The sequence below is a fragment of the Schistocerca nitens genome, chromosome 1 (assembly GCF_023898315.1).
Source record: "Schistocerca nitens isolate TAMUIC-IGC-003100 chromosome 1, iqSchNite1.1, whole genome shotgun sequence".
NCBI lineage: Eukaryota > Metazoa > Arthropoda > Insecta > Orthoptera > Acrididae > Schistocerca > Schistocerca nitens.
This window is the reverse complement of record NC_064614.1, coordinates 614250205-614271407: the sequence shown is the minus strand read 5'-3', so window position 1 is coordinate 614271407 and position 21203 is coordinate 614250205. Positions and strand designations below refer to the sequence as shown.

The 21203-nt window shown below is 41.0% G+C and overlaps 2 long non-coding RNA genes across 2 annotated transcripts; both read left to right on the top strand.

The window, feature by feature from the left end:
- The first annotated feature begins 9584 nt into the window (after window positions 1-9584).
- Window positions 9585-19439, top strand: LOC126257065 (uncharacterized). The gene is made up of 2 exons (XR_007546468.1): window positions 9585-9727; window positions 18571-19439. It is a non-coding gene; the product is annotated as an uncharacterized LOC126257065 (long non-coding RNA).
- On the top strand, window positions 9743-18047 carry LOC126257042 (uncharacterized). The gene is made up of 2 exons (XR_007546466.1): window positions 9743-10867; window positions 17490-18047. It is a non-coding gene; the product is annotated as an uncharacterized LOC126257042 (long non-coding RNA).
- Window positions 19440-21203: the final 1764 nt, after the last annotated feature.

Below are 21203 nucleotides of genomic sequence, written 5' to 3'. Positions count from 1 at the left end.
GGGTTGGTAGTGCAGAGTCTGAGAGGGCAGTTGCACGATGCATAGGGGCTACCTAAAATGAGGCGGGAATTTTACTGTAGCAGATAGGTTCGAGAAAGGTGACTCGTTTTGAGATATGAGAGTGCCAGAAATATGATTCACTTGTTGCTGTAATCATTAAAAGACTTCTCCATAGGATCCAACGCATGTATGTGGTTGAATGGAAAGACTTGATTCCAAATCATAGACATCATGTCTAGCGGATAGCGTAGCACTAGAGATCTGTAAAGCTAGTGTATATTTATTACGATCTCAATCAGCACACCATCTACTACTGTTGTGATCCTTTTCAGTCAGTCATCGCCTATAACTCAGTGGGTATATCGCAGAACCTCTGAAATGGTATCGAGACAGAATACATTACAAATACTGGAGAAATATCTAGTGGCGTGAGGGGGTTGCAAATAGCAGCTTTGTACCATGTTCCTTAGTCGAATCAATTTCAAAATTCAGCGATTTTATGACGAGGTTGCATTGTGGACTACATGTAACCTGACTGCTGGTCTGATAATATACACTCCAGCGATCACGGGCTCGGTATTTGTCCGGAAAAACCACGTGATTCGTAGATAATGCCATACACGGATTTATAACTCTGATATAGCTTTTAACATGGGTACTTGTGTCACATGTAGAACCAAGACCGCTACTGGCAGTAACAAATGGTTCAAATGGCTCTGAGCACTATGGGACTCAACATCTGTGGTCATAAGTCCCCTAGAACTTAGAATTACTTAAACCTAACTAACCTAAGGACATCACACACATCCATGCCCGAGGCAGGATTCGAACCTGCGACCGTAGCAGTCGCACGGTTCCTGACTGAGCGCCTAGAACCGCTAGACCACCGCGGCCGGCTGGCAGTAACACACAGTAGTTGTTGCATTGGGTTTTTTAAGACGATTACGCCTCTCTTTCTAAGACACAGTGGTAGAATTCTCAAGCAAAACTTACGACACATATCCACCCACCGCTGATTTTCTCTCAGTATTATTTTGTATCGTCTGCAATCATTTATTGGCCAAGTATTATACTTAGTAATAGTAGGGGGTGCATAATAGAGATGGGGGATCCGCTCTTGAACTAATTCATAGAGTTCAATCTTTCAAAGGAGTGAACAATCAGTGATTCAGAAAAAAAGAACGGTAGCTCCAAACGTTTCCCAGGCAGAGAGAGAGAGAGAGAGAGAGACGGAGCATATCAGCAGCGCCTCTGCTGGTCAGAGCACAGTGCACGCCACACAACACAGCCAGCACCGGCCTCTGCCCTGCTTCTACCTTGGCTGCCTGCATTGTGCAGTGCCCCATTGGATTTTGTGTTTCACGTATGCCGGGCCGTCTCTGTGCGTCGTCTGCCGTGTGAACTGTGCAGTGTCTGGCGCAGCTTAACTTCGCATCGCACTCTGTCGGCGATCGTTTCAGTCGCACGTCCTGCCCTCTGGGCAGTTGATGCCAGCAACAGGACAGAGAGCCACCTAGCGGATAACATAGGAACTACTTGCAAAAACCTGCTCGCAAGGGAGCGGACGATTTGTCTCAGAGCGGGTGAGCTCCCCCCACCCTCGGAACTCGCCCGCTCAACGCTCACCCCACCGTCTCGACTCTAGCCAGAGCGTCGAGCAAAGCGACTCTGGTGTCACTCTGGTCTCTGCGGTCTCAGCTCACGCAGTAATACAGCTCGCGGCTCGACCTGCTCGACTCAGCGCCTCTGCATCGGAGTTTGTCCCCACTGGATATTGTTCTTCATAGTAATACCGCTATGTATATTACATTATTATGTTATGTATACATCAATTGTTTTTATTTTATTTTTATTTGTTTAAACTGATTAGATTAGGTTCCTGATGACTACTCTTACTATAGGATTTTTATTATGGACACTCGAATTTACGCTTTAATTACGAGCGAACCGATAAACGTATCGCAAAATGTGATACACCAATATTTTCCTTGTTTTATTCTACGTAAGGCTATATGCAGCACTTTCGTTTTACAGTCAAATTTATATATTTTTTTCTTATTCTGGTACGGATTTTGCGATTTTAGGCGTCTTCGAAAGGAAAAATATATGGCTTGCGATGTATTTGTATGAGGTTAATGAAATTTTAATACATTATAGCCAAATATATTGTTAATGTAAATCTCAAGTTACAACATTTTCCGATCACCCAAAAAACCACGCTAGTGCAAAATAAATCAATAATCAAAAACTTTGTCATATCGTGGAAATTTCAATAAACAATACAAAATTCTTACTCATTATCTATGTTACTTCAAAATAGGATCAAATAAGATCAAAATACAGGTATAGTACTGGAATAAACCAAGTTTAAAGGGCAATGTGCCTTTCATTTATTTTCTTTTGTAAATGAGTGGTGAGTCATGAAAAAGAGCTAATTCATTTCAGGGAGTGAACAGTTCTGATCCAATCTCTGAAAAGAACAGTTTTGCCCATCTCTAGTGCATAATAGGGTCACCTTGCGCATCAGACTTATAAAGTATGTGTTTGTATTCCGACATTTGCAAAAGGGAATGATTATGTCCAGTCGTAAGGGAGGTAGAGACATTTCTGTTTCCAGAGCCGTCAGCAGGACGTATTTCCGATACTTCGCGCATTGTTGAATGTCGTTTAACTGAGACCGCGATTGTAACATTTAGTTGTAAGTACAGGGATAAAATTCTTAGGATGATGATTCTACCTGTGCGTGCTTCGCCTGCAGTGCTGAGGACCTGGGCAGGGATGATTTATGCTTCCCATTAACTCTAGGAGCTGTTTGAATGAAGAGGCCTGCTGGAGTGTAGGAATGTAGATGAATTGACTGTGTTGTCCTCTAGACGACCGAATAGCGAACTAATACTTAGTATGTGTTGGATAGCTTTCGTGATTGTGTGGAAATTTGAGAAGACTGAATATGGAGGTGTGTTTGTGGTGGACCGTTATTCCCTCACATGTAAACTGTTCGGTTGACTGCTTCCGCACATTTAGCGCCTTTATTTAGTTGAGAGAAGATCGACTGTGGTGTGTGCATCTAGCATGTGGAGGACACATTTGCCGGTTCTCTAGACATGAGAAACACCTTAGTTGAGCTTGTAAATTATAGGGATGATTTGGAATCTGCTACATCAGTGACATCAATATTCGTGAGTAGAAATATCAGTTTTTTCTGTTTTTTATCGGGTTTCCATGTCTTCGCAGACATGTCAAGTTTCTAGTTCATCTGTGGTTTACAGCATGCCCTGCCTAGCTAATGGTTCAAATGGCTCTGAGCACTATGCAACTTAACTTCTGAGGTCATCAGTTGCCTAGAACTTAGAACTAATTAAACCTAACTAACCTAAGGACATCACACACACCCATGTCCGAGGCAAGATTCGAACCTGCTACCGTAGTGGTCGCCCGGTTCCAGACTGTAGCGCCTAGAACCGCATGACCACTCCGGCCGGCCATAGCTAATGTTTCAGGTTTGTAGAGAAATAATTTCCAGTCTATATCTTGGAAATATGTTGTGTGAGCGATCGGAAGGATACAGCTGTGTGCTTGATATCGAGAAGTACCGCGAAAATGGTATGATATTCTAGGAAGCCATGCAAAATTAGATATGTTCTTGTAATCCCAGGGTCTGGAGATGGGTGTAGAAAAGCGAATAAGCAAGTGAGCAGGTCTGGACCAGAAACAGTAACACATTTGTGCCGAGGGGGGAAAAGAGGCCGAATTCGTAGCACAGTTCTGAGTGCGACTTCGATCCATTGAGAGCACTCTGGTCATGCGCTGGGGGTGGATGCCTGACCATCTTCACACTAAATATCTAGTGCTGCGAGTATAACTATGGTGCTGTCTGTCTGCATGGTACATGTACGAATGACGTAAAAGGGCTGACTTTGTATGGTGCAGGATATGAATTGTATGTTTGCTAGATCGACACGCTATGCGGTGGCATATTAATGGGTTGGAGATTGGTTTCACATTCTAATATTCAAGCTCCTGTCCTCAGTGAGAGAGCAGCGGAGTTGAGTAGGAGTATTTCCGTATTTGACGATATGTAGGGTACGTGGTGATATATTGATGGGTCACAGATCCATTTCACATTCTAATATTCAAGCTCCTGTCCTTGGTGGAAGAGCAGTGTAATTGAGTAAGAGTCTATCTGTATTAGACGATATGTAGGGTAGTTTGTAAGGTTTAATTGCCAGTGCAATATGGCGATCTGTGTAAAATAGTATTTTGCCACTGAAAGTCTCGTCTGCAGAAAGTAAAAAAAAAAGTTGGTCGGTGCTTCCACACAGGCGGCATCAGTAATTCAGAGGGTAAATTCGATAAGAGCTAATCATAATGCTCCATTCATTTCACAGGACATCCTTTCTGCTGGGATATAGTAGTCTCTACCTAGCGGTGAGAATGTTTGCGTATGTTGAAAGCAGGAAGGGTATTACGTGATGGCTGCAGTTCCACGTTAGGACCTCGAGGAAGAATGCATTCGACATTATTCTCGTAAACAAGTTCTGTTAGGGCAAGAATTTCCATGCCTACAACCCGAGACATCACAAAAGCTCCTACAAAAGTGAGCGTTAACTATTTCTGGGACACTACACAATTTTCCAGAGATTGACTTGGAACTTATTTTACACAGCCATGTGATATCAGTATAAGATTGAGAACCTTGTAAGATGTGTTTGCGATGGTCTGTAGCTATGTGAGCGCATTTTGTGGCTTTGTTTCAGTTATGCTGGTCAGTTAAGCATGGGTAAACGTGTCTCGCATGTTTATTTAGGATCGTGCAGAACAATGTACAATGTGCTCTTCTGGAATGGATTTCTGCAATGTCTGTGAGGATGTCGCTTGGCAATTAGCCCTTTGCTGGAGCGCAGGTAGAGAAAGGGATCACACCAGCAGCAGTGAATACATGTGCGCGCGGCCCAGAGGATGACTTGGAGCTTATTTAGATAGACATGTGTCGCCAGTATAACACGCGAAGAACTTTTACTGCAGAGGTGAATTTGACATGCCATTGGGAGCACTCCTGCGCTGGCTTGCATCTGGCTGGCCCTGCAGATCGTGTTGGGGCCTCTGATAGTTGCAGTTGATGATAGTTTTTCTATGTGCACTGAAGGTTTGTGTGCTGGATTATTTTTGGCTGTTTAAGCATTGTGAGCGTGACACATGCATTATCTTTTGATGGTTTAGGAGTTGTTTTGGTGTTTGTTGCGTTATTTTGTGAACGGATGTGCAGGGCATATTTTGACATTTGACGATTAGCAAAACATCTTAGGGATGCCACCGCCTCATGATTGAGGGCCCGAATGGGCACCTGTGCGTGGCTTGGCAGCTGACGGACGCGGGGACTGTCGGTGCATCCCAACTTCTGGGAGCATGTGCGGTAGCATCCTGTGCGCCCCAGTGGACAGGGGGCAGTGGTCAGTGCCTGTGCTGTAGGCGCATACCCAGCGTGGCTGTTGAATTACTTTGCGAGCAGGTCTGTAGGCTGTGCTATGCATCATTTGGACAGTTTATGAGTTGATTTTGTGTGTGCACATTAGTGTACTGCATTATTTAGGAGGAGTTTGCATGTCTGTGTGCTGTGTACTGAAATTATTTCGGTAATTTAGGAGTAATTTACAGGTTTGTAGGCTGTGTGGCGTGACCCCAAGCATGTCAGAGAGTTTGTTTTGTATCAGTGTGATAAATATACCATCTCAAATCCATACCTAAATAAATTGTTCCACAATAAATAATGTATACTCCTTCCTCCCTCCAGCAGCCCAGCACAGGCTGAGTCATTTCTTTCCTCTCCAGACTGCCATCTTGTGTTAGATCATGGAACGGATGACAGCACCCTCTGGTGGTGGTACTGTGTACTAGGTCACCTGGACGCTGGACCCCATGGCGACCACAGTTTCCCACCATTTCCCTCCCCCCCCACCATCTTGGATTATGTAATGGGAGGTATGACAGCATGCTCTGGTGACAGTACTACGTACTAGGTCCAGACCTCATGGTGACCACACTGCTCCCTCCATTTTCCCCATGCCATCTTGGTTTACATCACAGAACAGACACCACCCTCTGGTGGCAGTACTATGTACTACATCAGTCGAACTCTGGACCCCATGGCGACCACACTGTTTCGTGCATATTCCCCCACCCCAGACCACCATCTTTGATTACATAACGGAACAGATGACAGACCGAGCGAGGTGACGCAGTGGTTAGACACTGGACTCGCATTCGGGAGGACCTCGGTTCAATCCCACGTCCGGCCATCCTGATTTAAGTTTTCCGTGATTTCCCTAAATCACTCCAGGCAAATGCCAGGATGGTTCCTCTGAAAGGGTACGGCCGACATCCTTCCCTAATCCGATGACCACGCTGTCTGGTCTCCTTCCCCAAAACCAACCAACCAACCAACCAACAGATGACAGCGTCCTCTGGTGGCAGTAGTGTGTACTATCTCAGTTGGACTCCAGACCCCATGGCGACTACATTTGATGGTGGTACTGTCTCTAATTGCTTAAATAAATAGTGCATGTAAAATAAAGACTTATGTCCAGAACAGGTTGAGTCCTCTTCCTGCTTTTTCGTAGGACAATGTGATAGGCAGATGACTTAGGTTAGTTTAGGTAGTCTGAATGCCCTTTCTTTCCCGCCATTTTCTTAGGTTAGAAGAGATAGTCTAATTGACCTATCTTCCCTCCAAAATTCAAATTTCCTACCAATCCTTAGGAAGAGGTGGTGGTCGGATGACTTAGGTTAGTGGAGGTAGCTCAAGTAACCTATATTACCGCCATTTTCTTAGGTGAGTAGAGGTGTGTCCTGATGGAATTTGACCTTCCCGCCATTTCCTGAGGGAGGGGGAGGGTGGCTGTTGCCAAGTCTACAGGCCGCCATTTTGGATGACGTCATCGCCACCATCTTGGCTTTATCTGGCAACAATGGAGAGTGGGGTTGCGCTGCCCTGGCCCTACCACTTGCCATTGATATCTCTCTTGCTACTCACCTTTCCATGTGGTGTCATAAAAAAATTCTTTGAATTCCTTTTGTACTGCCGGTGCATCACAGGAAGGTCTTCGAGGTACCTTTGATAAATTCGTTAAGCCTGTATAGTTGCAAGCAGCTTCTCTCTACTCTCCAAGAGTAATTATACCATTATTTACATCTTCTGTATCAAAACTATTTGGAAGTGAATAAATGGTTCTGGATGTTGCATTTGGCATTAAAATTATGGTGATATACGTACAAGCTTTTGTAACTATTTCAGTGTTCTCAGTGTTAAGTAACAGTGCTTCCTAAACACTCTAAAAGCAGAGGACATTATTCCAAAAGCGTTTTCGACAATACTTAGGGCGCGAGAATGCCGATAATATTGTTTCCTCCGAACTTGGTAAATGCCCAGTATATGCTTTCATTATATTTGAGGTCAATGGAAATGCTTCATCTGCTACTAAAGCACATGGTGTCAAATTTTCTCTTCCTGGACGAGATTCTGGGGGAGGAATGTTTAATTTATTTTCCATTAACACTTTATGTAACGAAGTGTTCTTAAAAACTCCTCCATCTGATACGCAGGCTTGGCAACCATCATGTGCCTATTGAAAGCAGTAATTTGCGTCTGCCATAAGAACGATGCTAAATTATTTTGTAGTTAATATATTCACTTCCAGTACTGGCAGGGCATACAATTTGCACGAGTTTGCCATCTGTGGCTCCTACGTGAGGGAAGTTCCACTCCACTTTGAAATTTCTGGTGACATTCTCCCATTCTTCAGTATCCCTTGGAATCTGAAAGTACAAGATTATCATTACTTTCCCTAGTTTCTCAGAATGACGACACAGAGAACACAGAAACAAAAGATGAAGATGCGAGTCAGCCTTCTGAAGAAAATGTGCCTCAAACACCAACCATGTCTCATGAGGAAACACAGCGAAAGAGAATTAATAAACCCAAAAAAGAATAGCTCAGGAAATGGAGAGGTGCTCGAGTTGAGGAAGCTTACCAGATTTTAAAAACTTAAGAGATAAATGGAGTATGTATGGAGAGTCCATCGCCAATGAAACCAGAAAATTTCCCCCGACAACACAAACGTATGTGAAGCATATCATTGGAAATGTGGTATTCTAAGCAGCGTTGGGGGGAGAATGAGAAACGAACTCCCAGCATCACATCATTACCGGTTGTCGTATCGGAAGACAGTGCTGACATAAGCCGTCCAGAAGCTAACTGCGAAGTTATATATGTTCACAGTGATACTGGTGAGGGTGGAGAATTCGTTGAAGTACCAGGTACATCAAAGGAGCTCCATTAATTTTTGTGAAAGTGAAATACTTTGTACCAATTATTTAATTTCGATTAAAACTTAGTTAAAATGAAAAAAAAATATTTAAATAAAGTGAGTACTGAACGTTGTGTGCTTACCTTTATGTAATTCTTCAACACTGATGAAATAGCTTCACATACTTCTGGCACTATGAGGGAAATTAGCAGAATATGATACTCTGAATAAATACATTAGTGAATTGTACGAATCCCAAGTGGCTAAAAATCGTAATGCGATCGCCGGTCGAATTCTTCGTGGAATACTCTCTTGGCAATCGGTACCTTTCCTTAGAATAAGAGGTGTAGTTAACTGTAGTAAATAATTAAAGTCTTTATTGGACGTTCTCGTAAAATTACTAAATAATGCACCATATCTGCTGCTACATCTCCTAGTGTACTCGTTCATGGGCCTTCTTTAAATATTCTTCTCTTCCACCATCGTTTCCTTCCTTTCCGTTGTTAGCTGCATGTGCGATGAGCAAGTAAGCAGCATCCGCAATCACTTTATCACCCATTCTCCTACAAGACCGACTGAGTGTGACCCAAATTCTGTTGCTTTAATATAAATTAACGTGCCGCATGCAACATAAGCCGCAAGATGTTGCCTTTTGTAGCATATTACAAGAAATATCACCACATTTCCATAGCATGGCCGTCGTGGCCGAGAGGTTCTAGGCGCTTTAGTTCCGAACAGCGCTGCTGCTACGGTCGCAGGTTCGCATCTTGCCTCGGGCATGGATGTGTGTGCTGTCCTTAGGTTAGTTAGGTTTAACTAGTTCTAAGTCTAGGGGACTGATGACCTCAGATGTTAAGTCCCATAGTGCTCAGAGCCATTTGAACCATTTTGATCCGTAGCATGCAACTATGTTGCAAGATGTTGCCCCAGCGTAAACGAGCCTTTACACACACACAACACAAAGAACAAAAACAAAAATTGAGTTTACATCTATATAAACTTTGTTATTAGCTATAGTATTTCTTTGATAAGACCTATATTTACTACTGTATAGTTACCATATTAACTACTGGTATTTTTCTAATGTTTTTAGTAATAGGACATAAACGAAGGTTATGTAACAAAAAATTCGAAGCAATCCCATTATACAGTTTACTGACTTTCTTCTCGGCCCCACCAACGAAAATTATCACCAGCCACCACTGCAGAGCAGCACTTAATCCCGCGCGCAATGACAAAAGACGAACCTTCATATGGCAGTTGGTAGACAGTGTTGTTAACGCGGTATACGGGTATATTTCGAAAGGGAAGTTCGTCGGTCAGTCTGATGACTCAGTCAGTCAAAAGTCAAAACGTTTACTCACGTCCGTTTTGTTGGCCGAGCGATTTGTGCTTGTGTAGGGCCCTAAAGGTTCTCCTCCTTGGTGGGTTCTATGTAATACGATGAATAATGAATGAGTGACTTAATAAAATATGTATTCTGTTGTTGTTACCTGATGTCCCAACTGTATTGCATGGTACCAATTATTATTGCTTTTCCATAGTAAACTGTACGAGACATATATTCTGAATGTTTGTGTATGATACGGATTGCTATTGAGTTATCAAGTGTGTTTTCCAAGATGCTGCTGTGGCTGTGTTATGTTTGTACATTGGTACTTCTGCGTACGCGTAACGCAGCGTCTGCTTCTGTTCGGCAGTCATCATTTTGTGTTGGTAAAACTTGGTATGTGCTTTTAGAATATTGGAAGCGAGAGGTGTCATGTATCAGTTGTACGAGTGTTGTGGAGAAAGTGGACTAACTGGCGAAACATTTGCAAACATCGTGAGTTCCTTCATTCAACGATGTAAACGGCTTCTTACAGTAGATGACCCGAGTCATTCAGTTGTTCTGACGATCATGTGTGTTTCGCTTCTGACTTTTACTGCAATCATGCTCCATAAACGGCATGGTCACGATAACACCTTAAGAACTAGCACATTGCTTTTTCCACAATATGGTGATAACGGGACCACCAGAAACGTTAAGATTTCTTAGGAAGAATGAAATGTTTGGACTACGTCTATCAAAACATAAAAATGTAAATGATGCGAAATATTGGTGTAAACAGTGCCTTTGGAGAAGGGAGTTCCGAAAAACTTAATTACGTTGAAAGTGAATAGGGGCAGTGTCGTCGCCCGATTTGCTGATCTTAAGTTGGATGAATACATGGCTGTGCCCTGTGTACAGTGAATTTATTTGCAGCCAATTCTGATAACTTTGACATTCCAAGTTGATTTCTTGGTTGTAACCGTTGGTACGAAATTCCCCAATAATTCTAACTTGTATAAGTATCGTGGGAATTTAGATATTAAATTGATGTGACTACTGTAATCATCTAAAACAATGTCTTAGTTATTACACTTGACATCAAGAAATTAAATTCAATCAATGGAGACTGATCACTGCAATCCATCATAAGTCAGTATTGCACATTAGCAGGCCTTTGTCAACGTGTTTGCAGCTGTCTCAGGAAGTCTACCTCATTTCAGGGTCTCATTTTGCCCACACAAGTGGCATAAAGGTAAAAGTAATAATTTTACTGTATCATTTTTTTTCATATGTGGGATTAGGCAAAGAGATTGCATTAGATCATTATATTTGGCACAGTGCAGTATCAGCTGTATAAAATTAGTTCCTCATAGCAACTCTATATTTCTTAGAGTGAATCAATGATCATCCAATATCTTTGTAATTCCTTCAAACAAGATTAACATTGTGCTTGTCAAAGCCATTAAACAGCAATCCTCCCCTCACTCTCAAATGTTTAGTCACATTAGTGTTTTGAAAATGCTTTATTCTTGGAAATGCTTTATTTCTTGGAAAAAATTCTACAAACGTAAGAAGTTCAGAGCTCCCCTCGCTCTTCCCTGCAACATATTGTGACCATCATGTGGTTATGGTGTATGCAGTGGTGTCAGTTGGGTTGGAATGTGACTGTTTGTGAATTGGTGAGGCCAACAAATGCCAGTATTGGTACAAAATAATTAGTTTTGTAACTGAATAATCTGGTGCCAATGCTGAGATCTAGGTTAGTCTTCGACAATATTTGCTCCTCATTTAATATGCTTTCTTAGTAGGGGAGGGAGTAGCAGTAGTGGTGCTGGCTCTGGCCAGAATGTTCATCATGTGGTAGGCGAAGTGCAGCTCAATGTATGAGGCCATAGCGCGCGCTCACACACACACACACACACACACACACACACACATTTCTCATGTACTGTATGCAAACGGTAGTATTAGCAGATAATGTTAGTATGACCAGTAATTCAACAAATATAGACATTCAAAGTCAGAAGTTTCTCACTAGAGCACTGAAAAAGAAATGTTTCCTTAAACGATCAACCAAAACAGTACAAGTATGACGAGACACTGCCATGAAGGAATCTTGTGAAACAAGAAAGGGATAAAAATTTGGCTCGAGAGACATCACTTACTTTCTTGTTTGACACAGGGCTGGAGCACCTCCTTGGCCAGAAGCTGTGCTGTAACAAACACGGCTGTCCGTGCTGGTTGTTGACATTTCTGTAACATAGAAAACATGAACTAAAGAACAGGGGTCGCATAAAAATTGCATTTCAGTCCCGTAACAACCTGTTTGGTAGCATTACCTAAAAATAAAAATAATTTTTTTTCTCTGTCTTCTGTGTGTTGTGGATGATGTGAAGTCATGGGAAGTATTAGCAGTTATGTTTTCTTCCTCCTCTATTCTCTTTGTTGTGTGATTAGAATAGCTAGTGGCTCCTGCAACCCTGCAACCCTCTGATACAGCTTTCAATGAGATTTTTGCTTCCTTGTTGTGTTGTCATACTTTTTTTCTGCTCATTGGTCCTCTGACTGGTTTGATACCGTCTGCCATGAATTCCTCTCCAATGCTAACTCTTCACCTCGCAGTAGCACTTGAAACCTACGTTCTCAGTTATTTCCTGAATGTATTCCAATCTCTGTTTTCCTCTGCAGTTTTTAACCTCTACAGCTCTCTCTAGTACCATGGAAGTTATTCTGTGATGCGTTAACAGATATATTAGCATCCTGTCCCATATTTTCCCTTCCTCGCTGATTCTTCGGAGAATCACCTCATTGCTTATCATGTCAGTTCACCTAATTTTCAATTCTTCTATATTCTTCTATAGCACCACATCTCAAATACTTCGATTCTCTTCTTTTCCAATTTTTCCCACAGTCCGTAATTCACTACCGTGCAATACAGTGCTCCAAATGTACAGTCTCAGAAATTTGTTCTTCCAACATACGGCCTATGCTTGATAATGGGAGACTTTGCTTTGCCAGGAATGCTCATTTTACCAGCTCCAACCTGCTTTTTGTGCCATCCTTGCTCCATTTGGCATGGGTTATTTTGCTGCCTAGGTAGCGTAAGTCCTCAAATTCATCTGCTTCGTGATCACCAATCCTAATGCTAAGTTTCTCGCTAGTCTTATTTCTGCTACTTCTCGTTACTTTTTTCCTTCTTTGATTTACTCTCAATCCATATTCTTTACTCATTAGGCTGTTCATTCCATTCAGCAGATTTTACACCATTGCATATGATCACATATGTCTCAATATTAAGAACTTTCTGTGCACCTATGATGGACTGTAGTGCCATGCTGTGTAATGAAGAGACAACAGTGAGAATTGTTAAAATGTGAAGGTTGGCAGATGACTGGCGGAACAACAGGATGGACTAGCCAAGCACTGAGGACGCAAATGCATTTTTGTGCAGGTGTTAACGTATTTTGTGAAAGGTCTAATTAAAATTGTAGCATGGTTGTAAGTAAGTGAAGCCTGTAATGCACAGAAGAATATAGAAGTGGCCTTTATTTGGTAATGAGTGTCAAACAGCCACTGCTGTAGTTGATGCTGCTGCTGCAGATGATGATGATGGGAGTGTCCACCAACCATAAATTCCAGTATTGCACAGTAATTACCCTATGCCCAAGTTGAAAGAACTGACACATTCGAAATTGAAATCAACTGTCATTGGATTTATCAGGTAATTGTATTAGCAATCATGGTAGAGTACAGGTGAAACTGTCTCATTGGAACAGTTTGATAAAACTTTTTCAAGACTTTATATTGTTTCTAATATAACATTGTAGGTCATTTACAACCCCTTTCTTGTTTCACAAGATTTCTTTGGTCACACTATAGAATCTGCTAATACTACAGTGGAACATATATGAAATTGTGTGAGAGATCATTACTTTTTAATCCTCTGATATCACAGCCCTAAAGTTGTGTATTTCCTTAACGTATAAAATTTAATCAGTTCATTTTATTTTGCAGTAATTTACTAAATCATTTGTATTGTCTTAGAGTGTCAAGAATAGCAGCTTGTCAAAAGACCCAGTAATAAATTTCAAATGATATTTTAGATCCATATGGATGCTGACACTGCCAGTGCAACTTCCTAGAGCCTGTTGATATTAAAAAATGAAACTATAAAAGTCACTATCTAATTTGTTGTGTGGAAACCTGCACCAAACAGTTCAATGAAGTGTCTGTGTGATACAGTTACTGAAACTTGCTTTTATTCAGAAACAGGAGTGTAGAAATGATAGTAGGAGCTACCCACACATCTACAGTGTAACATCTGTGATGATGGTGGCTGGCAGGAAAATAGGTGGATGAATGCCATTCCATCTGTGTACAGTGTTGCAAGTATGTAAAAATTTCAAGTCCACTTCCCATGCTAATGAAAACAAATACTAGAGAATAGTACATGACAAAACTTACTTGGTTATTACAATAAAAAATAAAAATCAATTTGGGTTATAGTGGTGGTGAAAACATTAATTTTTACACTTCAACAAGGAGAAAACATCATAATGCTCTGTGAAATTGAGATAAAAAAGTTTGAGACATTCTGCAAGGTTCTATTTACCTTCAGTAGTTGCTAAATATACAAAATATAAGAAGGAGAGAGAGAGAGAGAGAGAACTTCCAGTGAGCAACTTTCTTGAGAAACATGAAAATTACTTTTGGAATCTCAAACAGCATCTTTCATGCACTGTATTAGCCATAATTAATATTTTATTTCCAGGATTTCTGCTCTCGCATGTTCTTGAACTAAGGTAGTATGTACACACTGTTGTAAAGTATGCAAAATGTTTCCAGTCAAATCAAGCACCAGCGCTCAGTTAAAAAAAAGGGTAGGGTGAAAAACTGATTTGCATTTTTAGATGTGTTAGCTATGTACAAAGATCTTGCATGAATTCCTCTTTTGATTTGGTTAAAGTTTGAAACATGCCACGATCAACAGTAATCCACTGCTTGTAAGTAATGTTTTCTGTCATTTTCTCTTCATATTCAGAAATTAAGACATCTTTAAAAAAATCTTGCATCAGTGCATGTAGTATTTGGTGGACTGCATGTGATTTTGGACATCCAGTGTTTCTTGCTCCACCTATCATTATTTTCAATTTTGATGAGCTGTACAAGTACAGACAGCCCACTAGTTCCAGCTGTAATGCAGTCAGACAATTCAGCAAATTTTGGGAATCCAATTTGGACCTGTGGATAGTTGGATTTGAAAACTTTGTAGTACACTTCTTAGTTCTCCTAAAATTAACCATTTTTGAACATGCGTAGGCTTGCCATCACCATCTTTTCCCATGTAAATTTAATTCTTTTTGCCAGACATTTGCTGTTAGTATCAATTCCAGGGAAGGTCTGAAAGCAATACACTATAATTTTATTACCAGAAAGTTTAATAGGTAACAAAAGAAAGATCTTACCTCTTTTACCTACCTTTCTACATAACCACCAACATATCAACACATTTCTCTCATTGTGGTACCAGTTTCAGTATGCCCTGTACGTAGAAGTCCTAGCCATCTGCAGACTGCTGATTTCATTTCTGCATGTGTCGCAGAGCATTGGCTGTCCGTGAATTTCTGCATGGGACCAAGCAGATGAAAGTCTGACACTGCAAGGTGCAGACTGTATGGTGGGTGTTGGAGCACCTCCCACCCAAATTTAGCGATTTTCTCATGAACAGGAGCAGCAATATGGGGGTGGGCATTGACTTGGGGAAGTTTGACGCTGGCAGCATTAATTCTTGTGGCATTTGCCACGAAGGGCATGATGCAACTTAACCAAATTTTAATGTAGGCTGCAGCATTCACAGTGGTTCTGTGTTCAGCAAAATCCTCCAGTAACACACCATGCATGACGTAGAACACTGTCACTAGCCTTTCCTAGTAGATTCACTCAGTTTGAATTATTTTCATACTGGGAAACTGGCATGTTTCCACTCCGTAGAGGCCTGCTTGGTTTCAAACGTGTAGTGTTATGCCCATGACTCATCACCAGTGACGATTCCTTTCAGAAAGTGATGCCCTTCTGTGGTGTAAGTGATCCAAGTTTGTTGTCATTCGCTGGTCCTTGTGGTTGTCTATCATGGTTGCCTATCAGGTTCTTAGGCTCCCAGTGAGCACTAACTTCATGAAATTTCAGTGTTTCGTGAACAGCATCATACACCGTACCACTGGAAATGTTGAACTGCTGTGATCAAGTTAGCAGTTGCACGTGCCCATCATTCAAAATTGTTACCTGAATGGCTCCGATGCCCTACGGGGTTGCAGCTGTTACTGGCTGCCTGGTGTGTGGTGCATAGCTAAGGCTCACATGGCCCTCTTGGAAGAATGCTCATCGCCTCGAGACATTGCTACGGTCCATATGTGCCACACATGTCCCTGTGTATTTCACTTGGTTTACGCCCTTTGGCTCACAAATATCAAACCACACTTCGCTGCTCTTTACAAGTTGACAACAGTAGCATATGTGCCGTTTTTGTTTCTTAGTTCAGTCTTCTCTTGCTAGAGCTGCACATGAAAATAAAATTACGTCTGTAGGGCAAACTTCAGACTATATCATCGTGAAATTTCAACATTCCAGGTGCAATATCAGGGTAGAAAAAAATTATTGTGTTTTTGCAGACAGAGACTGTCCAGGTTTAGTATGACTGTTAGAGAATACTCCTTTTCATTCCAGTAACTTATTTGTTTTTATTGCCGTGCGTTGCTTATTCCAAACTCCTTCTGTATGAGCACATTGCCAACTTTCGGGTAGTGATGTTTTTCCTGTCTTATTAGAAATTTGAAATTTCCTTTTAAATTGATTGATAAATTCTGTTTGTGGATCATCACAGCCACGTATTTTGTGATTTTCACTCGTTTCTCCCTGAAAGAAAGTTTCACTCAATTTGCATCTAATTTTTTGGCTTTATCTTTGCAATGTTTCTTTGAGCTGTTAAATTTCTGTTTTATTGCGGAGGATTCTCGTGAAGAAGTCAGAGAGGTGTTTAACAAATGTGTCTGGTCATCCTGACTTAGGTCTTCTGTGATTTCCCTAAATCGCTTCATGCAAATGCCTTGATGATTCCTTTGAAAGGGCATGGCCGATTTCCATCCCAATCCTTCCCTATTCCGAGCTTGTGCTCTGTCTCTAATGACCTCAGTATTGACAGGATGTTAAAGACTAATCTCTCCTCCTCCGAACATTCATAAACAGAGGGTTATCAGACATGCTAAAACTCTGTTGTATTTTTTCATAAGATTGTTTATTTTCAGTTATCAGCAGTACAGGTTTTCATTCTTTGGATAGTTTCAGTCTGCATGAAGTGCAGATTTTCATTCTTTCTTCAGTATCCAAGTTCAGATGAATTATCCGAGAAGTTAAGTACCTAAGACAGTCGCCCAGTGTGAGTTCCTTTTTAATGCATTACAACAAAATTTCACTACTTTTTGTCCGTATTCTCTGTTCTTAAGAAATAAATGGAAGATAAACCACAAGAATTAAAAAATTTAAACCTATAAGAGAGGTAAAAGTGTAAAATTTCATTGGCTTTGTAGCACTGGCAAATATTTTTGACACTGATATGGAAAGTAGTAGCACTGCCACAGTGGACACAAAATGGCCCCAGGCACAAAGGAAGTCATTGCAACAGCCACCAGCTTGACATTCACTGCCTCAAGGCCATGCACACAACTACGATAGTGGCTAAACTACGAGCTGGACTCCACAAGAGCAACCCCGTACTACAGCCATGGGCTGCTGTTATGTCTTGAGTGCATGATGGAAAATGGCACCTTGGTGCAACAAGTGGGTTACAGTTGAGTATAAATGACCTCCCACTTTTGCAGGATCAGTCTGGGAGTACCCACCAGGATGGGAGGACTACGTCAGCATCATTTCGCAATAGAATGGCATACAGCCACCAAGAATACCAGCCACCACCAGACCATCTCAGAGTACTAAGGCCCCCTTCCTGGACTGAACACTGGTGGGCGTCCTTTGGCATCACACAGCTGCTAACAGATGCTTGCACTGGAGGGCAGCAACTCAGGCCACGGGTGCTGCAGCTGCACACTACACACCATCCATTAGGGTGCCTAGGTGCCACACGCAGCCACCCACAGGGGTGAGATCCCGCACCGGAGGCTGGCATCCACTACAAGAGTTCATGTCTCCTTCTGTCCAAGCTGGTGACTCTTCACACAGACAGCTTTGAAATGGGAAGTAGATCGCACATGCTATGTCTGCTGTTCCTAGAATTAGCAGTTTTGGGTGCATTGATGCGGCCAAGGGGAGGCCGACAACAGAACTGTGGACCATCCTAGCCACACTTGAAAGGAGCATGCTCACCAAACTGTGATGCTAAAATTGTAATCCCACGAGTTATAATAAAATGTTTAAATCTTTGAACTTGTTTATTTGAGACGACTATAGCTCGCTGCCTCATCACATCGATTGCCACTACCCAGTTCTGCACTAAAGCAAGCCTTGCACCCCTCGTCCTCTTCAGCTTAAATTATATTAGTACATTAATTATGAAGAGTAATAAAAAACACATTTTTGAAATACTATTTTACCAACCTAGTAATGCAGTGCAGTGATGTTTAGTGCTGGAGTCCTCAGACTGTTCTAAAACATGGTAAATTTTGTGTAAAATGACACTACTACTATTATTTCAGAAATGCTGCTGCAGGCATGGTTGACAAGTGCATAACATGTGTTGCATGCAGCAACCTGCCCTTCCTTCTTCCATTGCTTTGCTAATTTTATTTAAACAGTTGATGTATATTGAAGTGAATGTTTTTGTTTTATTGTTGTATTTTGGTAGTATCTATTTACTGTTATGGCTTAAACATAAAAAACTAAATTAAAAATTATATGAAATAAAATAGACATGTAGCCTGATTTAAACTGGTTGTCACTTGATAGGTAGTGGGCTGCAGGGCTCCTGCCACCAGCAAGCCAGTGGGAGCCTAACAGTATCGGCTCCCACTATGTTGCCACTTCTGCTGAGGTTTGCTGCCTGAAGAACTGTGCCAGCAAGTCATTGTCATGAGAAATTTGATGCCTTGGTGTATGATGAAAGCAGTCAAAAGGGGGACAGGCCAAGGGCGCACACTCCTAGGAAACTTTCAAAAAGTGTCAGACATGACGTGTTTACACACGGTCAGTTGTGTGAATTTGTGTGTTTCATGAGGGAGCATTTTGAAAGACACAGGGAAGGATGTAGGAGTGCCTCTACTTCCTAGCTGGTTGGCCGAGGTGGTGGAGCAAATTGCAGCTGCTCTACAAATTGGTGAATGACCAATGATAAGAATCTTGTAGGAGATATTCATGAAAGAAGAATCAGATGAGTCGTCTAAATTGGAGACACCTAGGAAGAAGAGGCTTGTTGAAAACGGGGTCACAAATCTCGACTCTTTGTAGGAAGATGTGATTCGTTATCAGATATTTGCATATGATTCAAGGAAGGAGTTTTCAACCCTCAAAAAGCTACAAGTTGCTGTTGTTGCAGTGGACCTGTTTCGGGATAGTAAATAGTCCCTTGTTATGAATCATGAAAAAGTTAGGATTTCACTATAAATCCATTTCTGGCCACCAGTTACTACTGGAAGGCCAAGATGTTGCAGTCTTGCAATGCTGTTTGTTTAGAGAATTAGTAGGGACAAATTTTGACGATATTGTGTGGTTTGCTGAAAGATGCGTAAGTGTGAGAGACAGTTTAAAAAAAAAAAAGGCTGGATAGATGATACCATCAGCAGTAGTATGGCAGCTCCGATTGGCAGAGGAAAACAATTATACCTCATGCCAAATATTGAGAAGGTTTCATTTGTATTTGTCTGCTGTTATTCACTTCAAACAAGACCTCCAATTACCTTGAGGAGGAGATGAAGCACAATGCTTTTGTAAAATGGTTTGAAGACACTGTACTTCAAAACTTAACGAAAACCTCAAACTCTGTAATTGTCATGGATAACACTCTATATCATTCACTTATACAAGACAAGGCACCCACCATGCCAATGAAGAAAAATGACACTGTTTGCTGGCTAGAGAAATGTGAGATACAGTTTCACAGTAACTTGACAAGAGCAGAATTAGTAGAACCTGTCGCAACATAAGCCAAAGGACTCAGTTTACATTGTGAATGAAATAGCAAAAAAATATGGGCATAACAAGTTCAGATATCTACCCAATCATTGCCACTCCAATGTAATAGTACTGATTTGGGCTCATGTTAAACATCGTATTGCTACAGGAAAAATAAAGGTTGACCCAAGTGCAATGGCTTTGGAACTAGGCAGTTGAAAGTGACACCAGAAGATTGGTGAAAGATAGTGGGTCATGTCAAGGGATTGATACAGGAAGCACAGAACAGTGAAATGTGTTACAACAGTGCACCGAAGATTTTATAATACTTATCACTATGAGCAGCGATACTGATAGTTCCACTGACTCTGACTGTTTTATGCAGTGTCTTTGTATTGGCTGATTAGTTTGTAGTGTACAGTGTACTTTAATGAATGTCTTGCTTCCATTAAATCTTGTGTTTGTGACTTTAGTTCGATCACTTTCTATTCCTTGTTGTGAGACTAAGGAATACTGTTCAGCCAGCTCCTATAATATCCTTATGCTAAGTTAAACGGCATCTTAAATATATTTCATTTTGTGTAGGTGCCAAGACGTTATTTCATGTGTGTTATAGTTTTTGAGATACGCAATGATAAGAAGAAAACTTTTTACAAATGCAAAAATTTCTCCTGTTTCAATAACCAATGTAAAAACCTAATTAAAATTAAGAAAAGATTTTTTTACTTGCTTAGTGATATGACTGAGACTGATACTATATGTAAATTTCAGAATTATTACAGTATTTTTGTAGGAAGTAGGGATTTTAAACCTCATACGTGTTAAAAGTTAAACACCAACACAGTTGTGTGAAACCCCAGTATTCAGAAGTATATACATATAGGAACACAATGCAGTACAAAAATTTAAAAGATTTGTTGCTGAGTGAGATGTTCTATTAATAAATATAAAAAGGTATTGCTGTGAGAGACAAAGTTGAAAATTTAATCTGTTTAAAAAAGAAAAAAAAGTAACTCATTCCCTAATTAAAATTAAGAACAGATTTTTGAGATGCTGAAAGACACTATAGAGGTCTACATTGTATTTGAATTTGAGATATTTTATTTGATTTTTGTGGATGACAAGCTGTAATGCAATTTTCTATCACCAAGGAGAGGGATGCGGTATGGTGGCTGCCTGCAAGCTGAGCTTGATGTGACAGTGCCGCAGCTTTATAGCTCGAAGGTCAAGTGACAACTAGTTTAAGTCGGACTGTAATTTCCCTTTCCTTAGTGACGTTAATTGTTATGAAGTGCAATGGAATAATAGGCTTTGAATAGTTGAATCAAATTTTGAAGTCATCCCCCAGGTAATGTAAGAGTTAGGTAAAGCAGGTCAGTATGCAGTAGCTGAGCAGAATGGCAACAGGGAAGGACTGTTGATGTTGCATGTAATATGGTCATAAGACGGAGTTACTTGGTACACAGCGTATC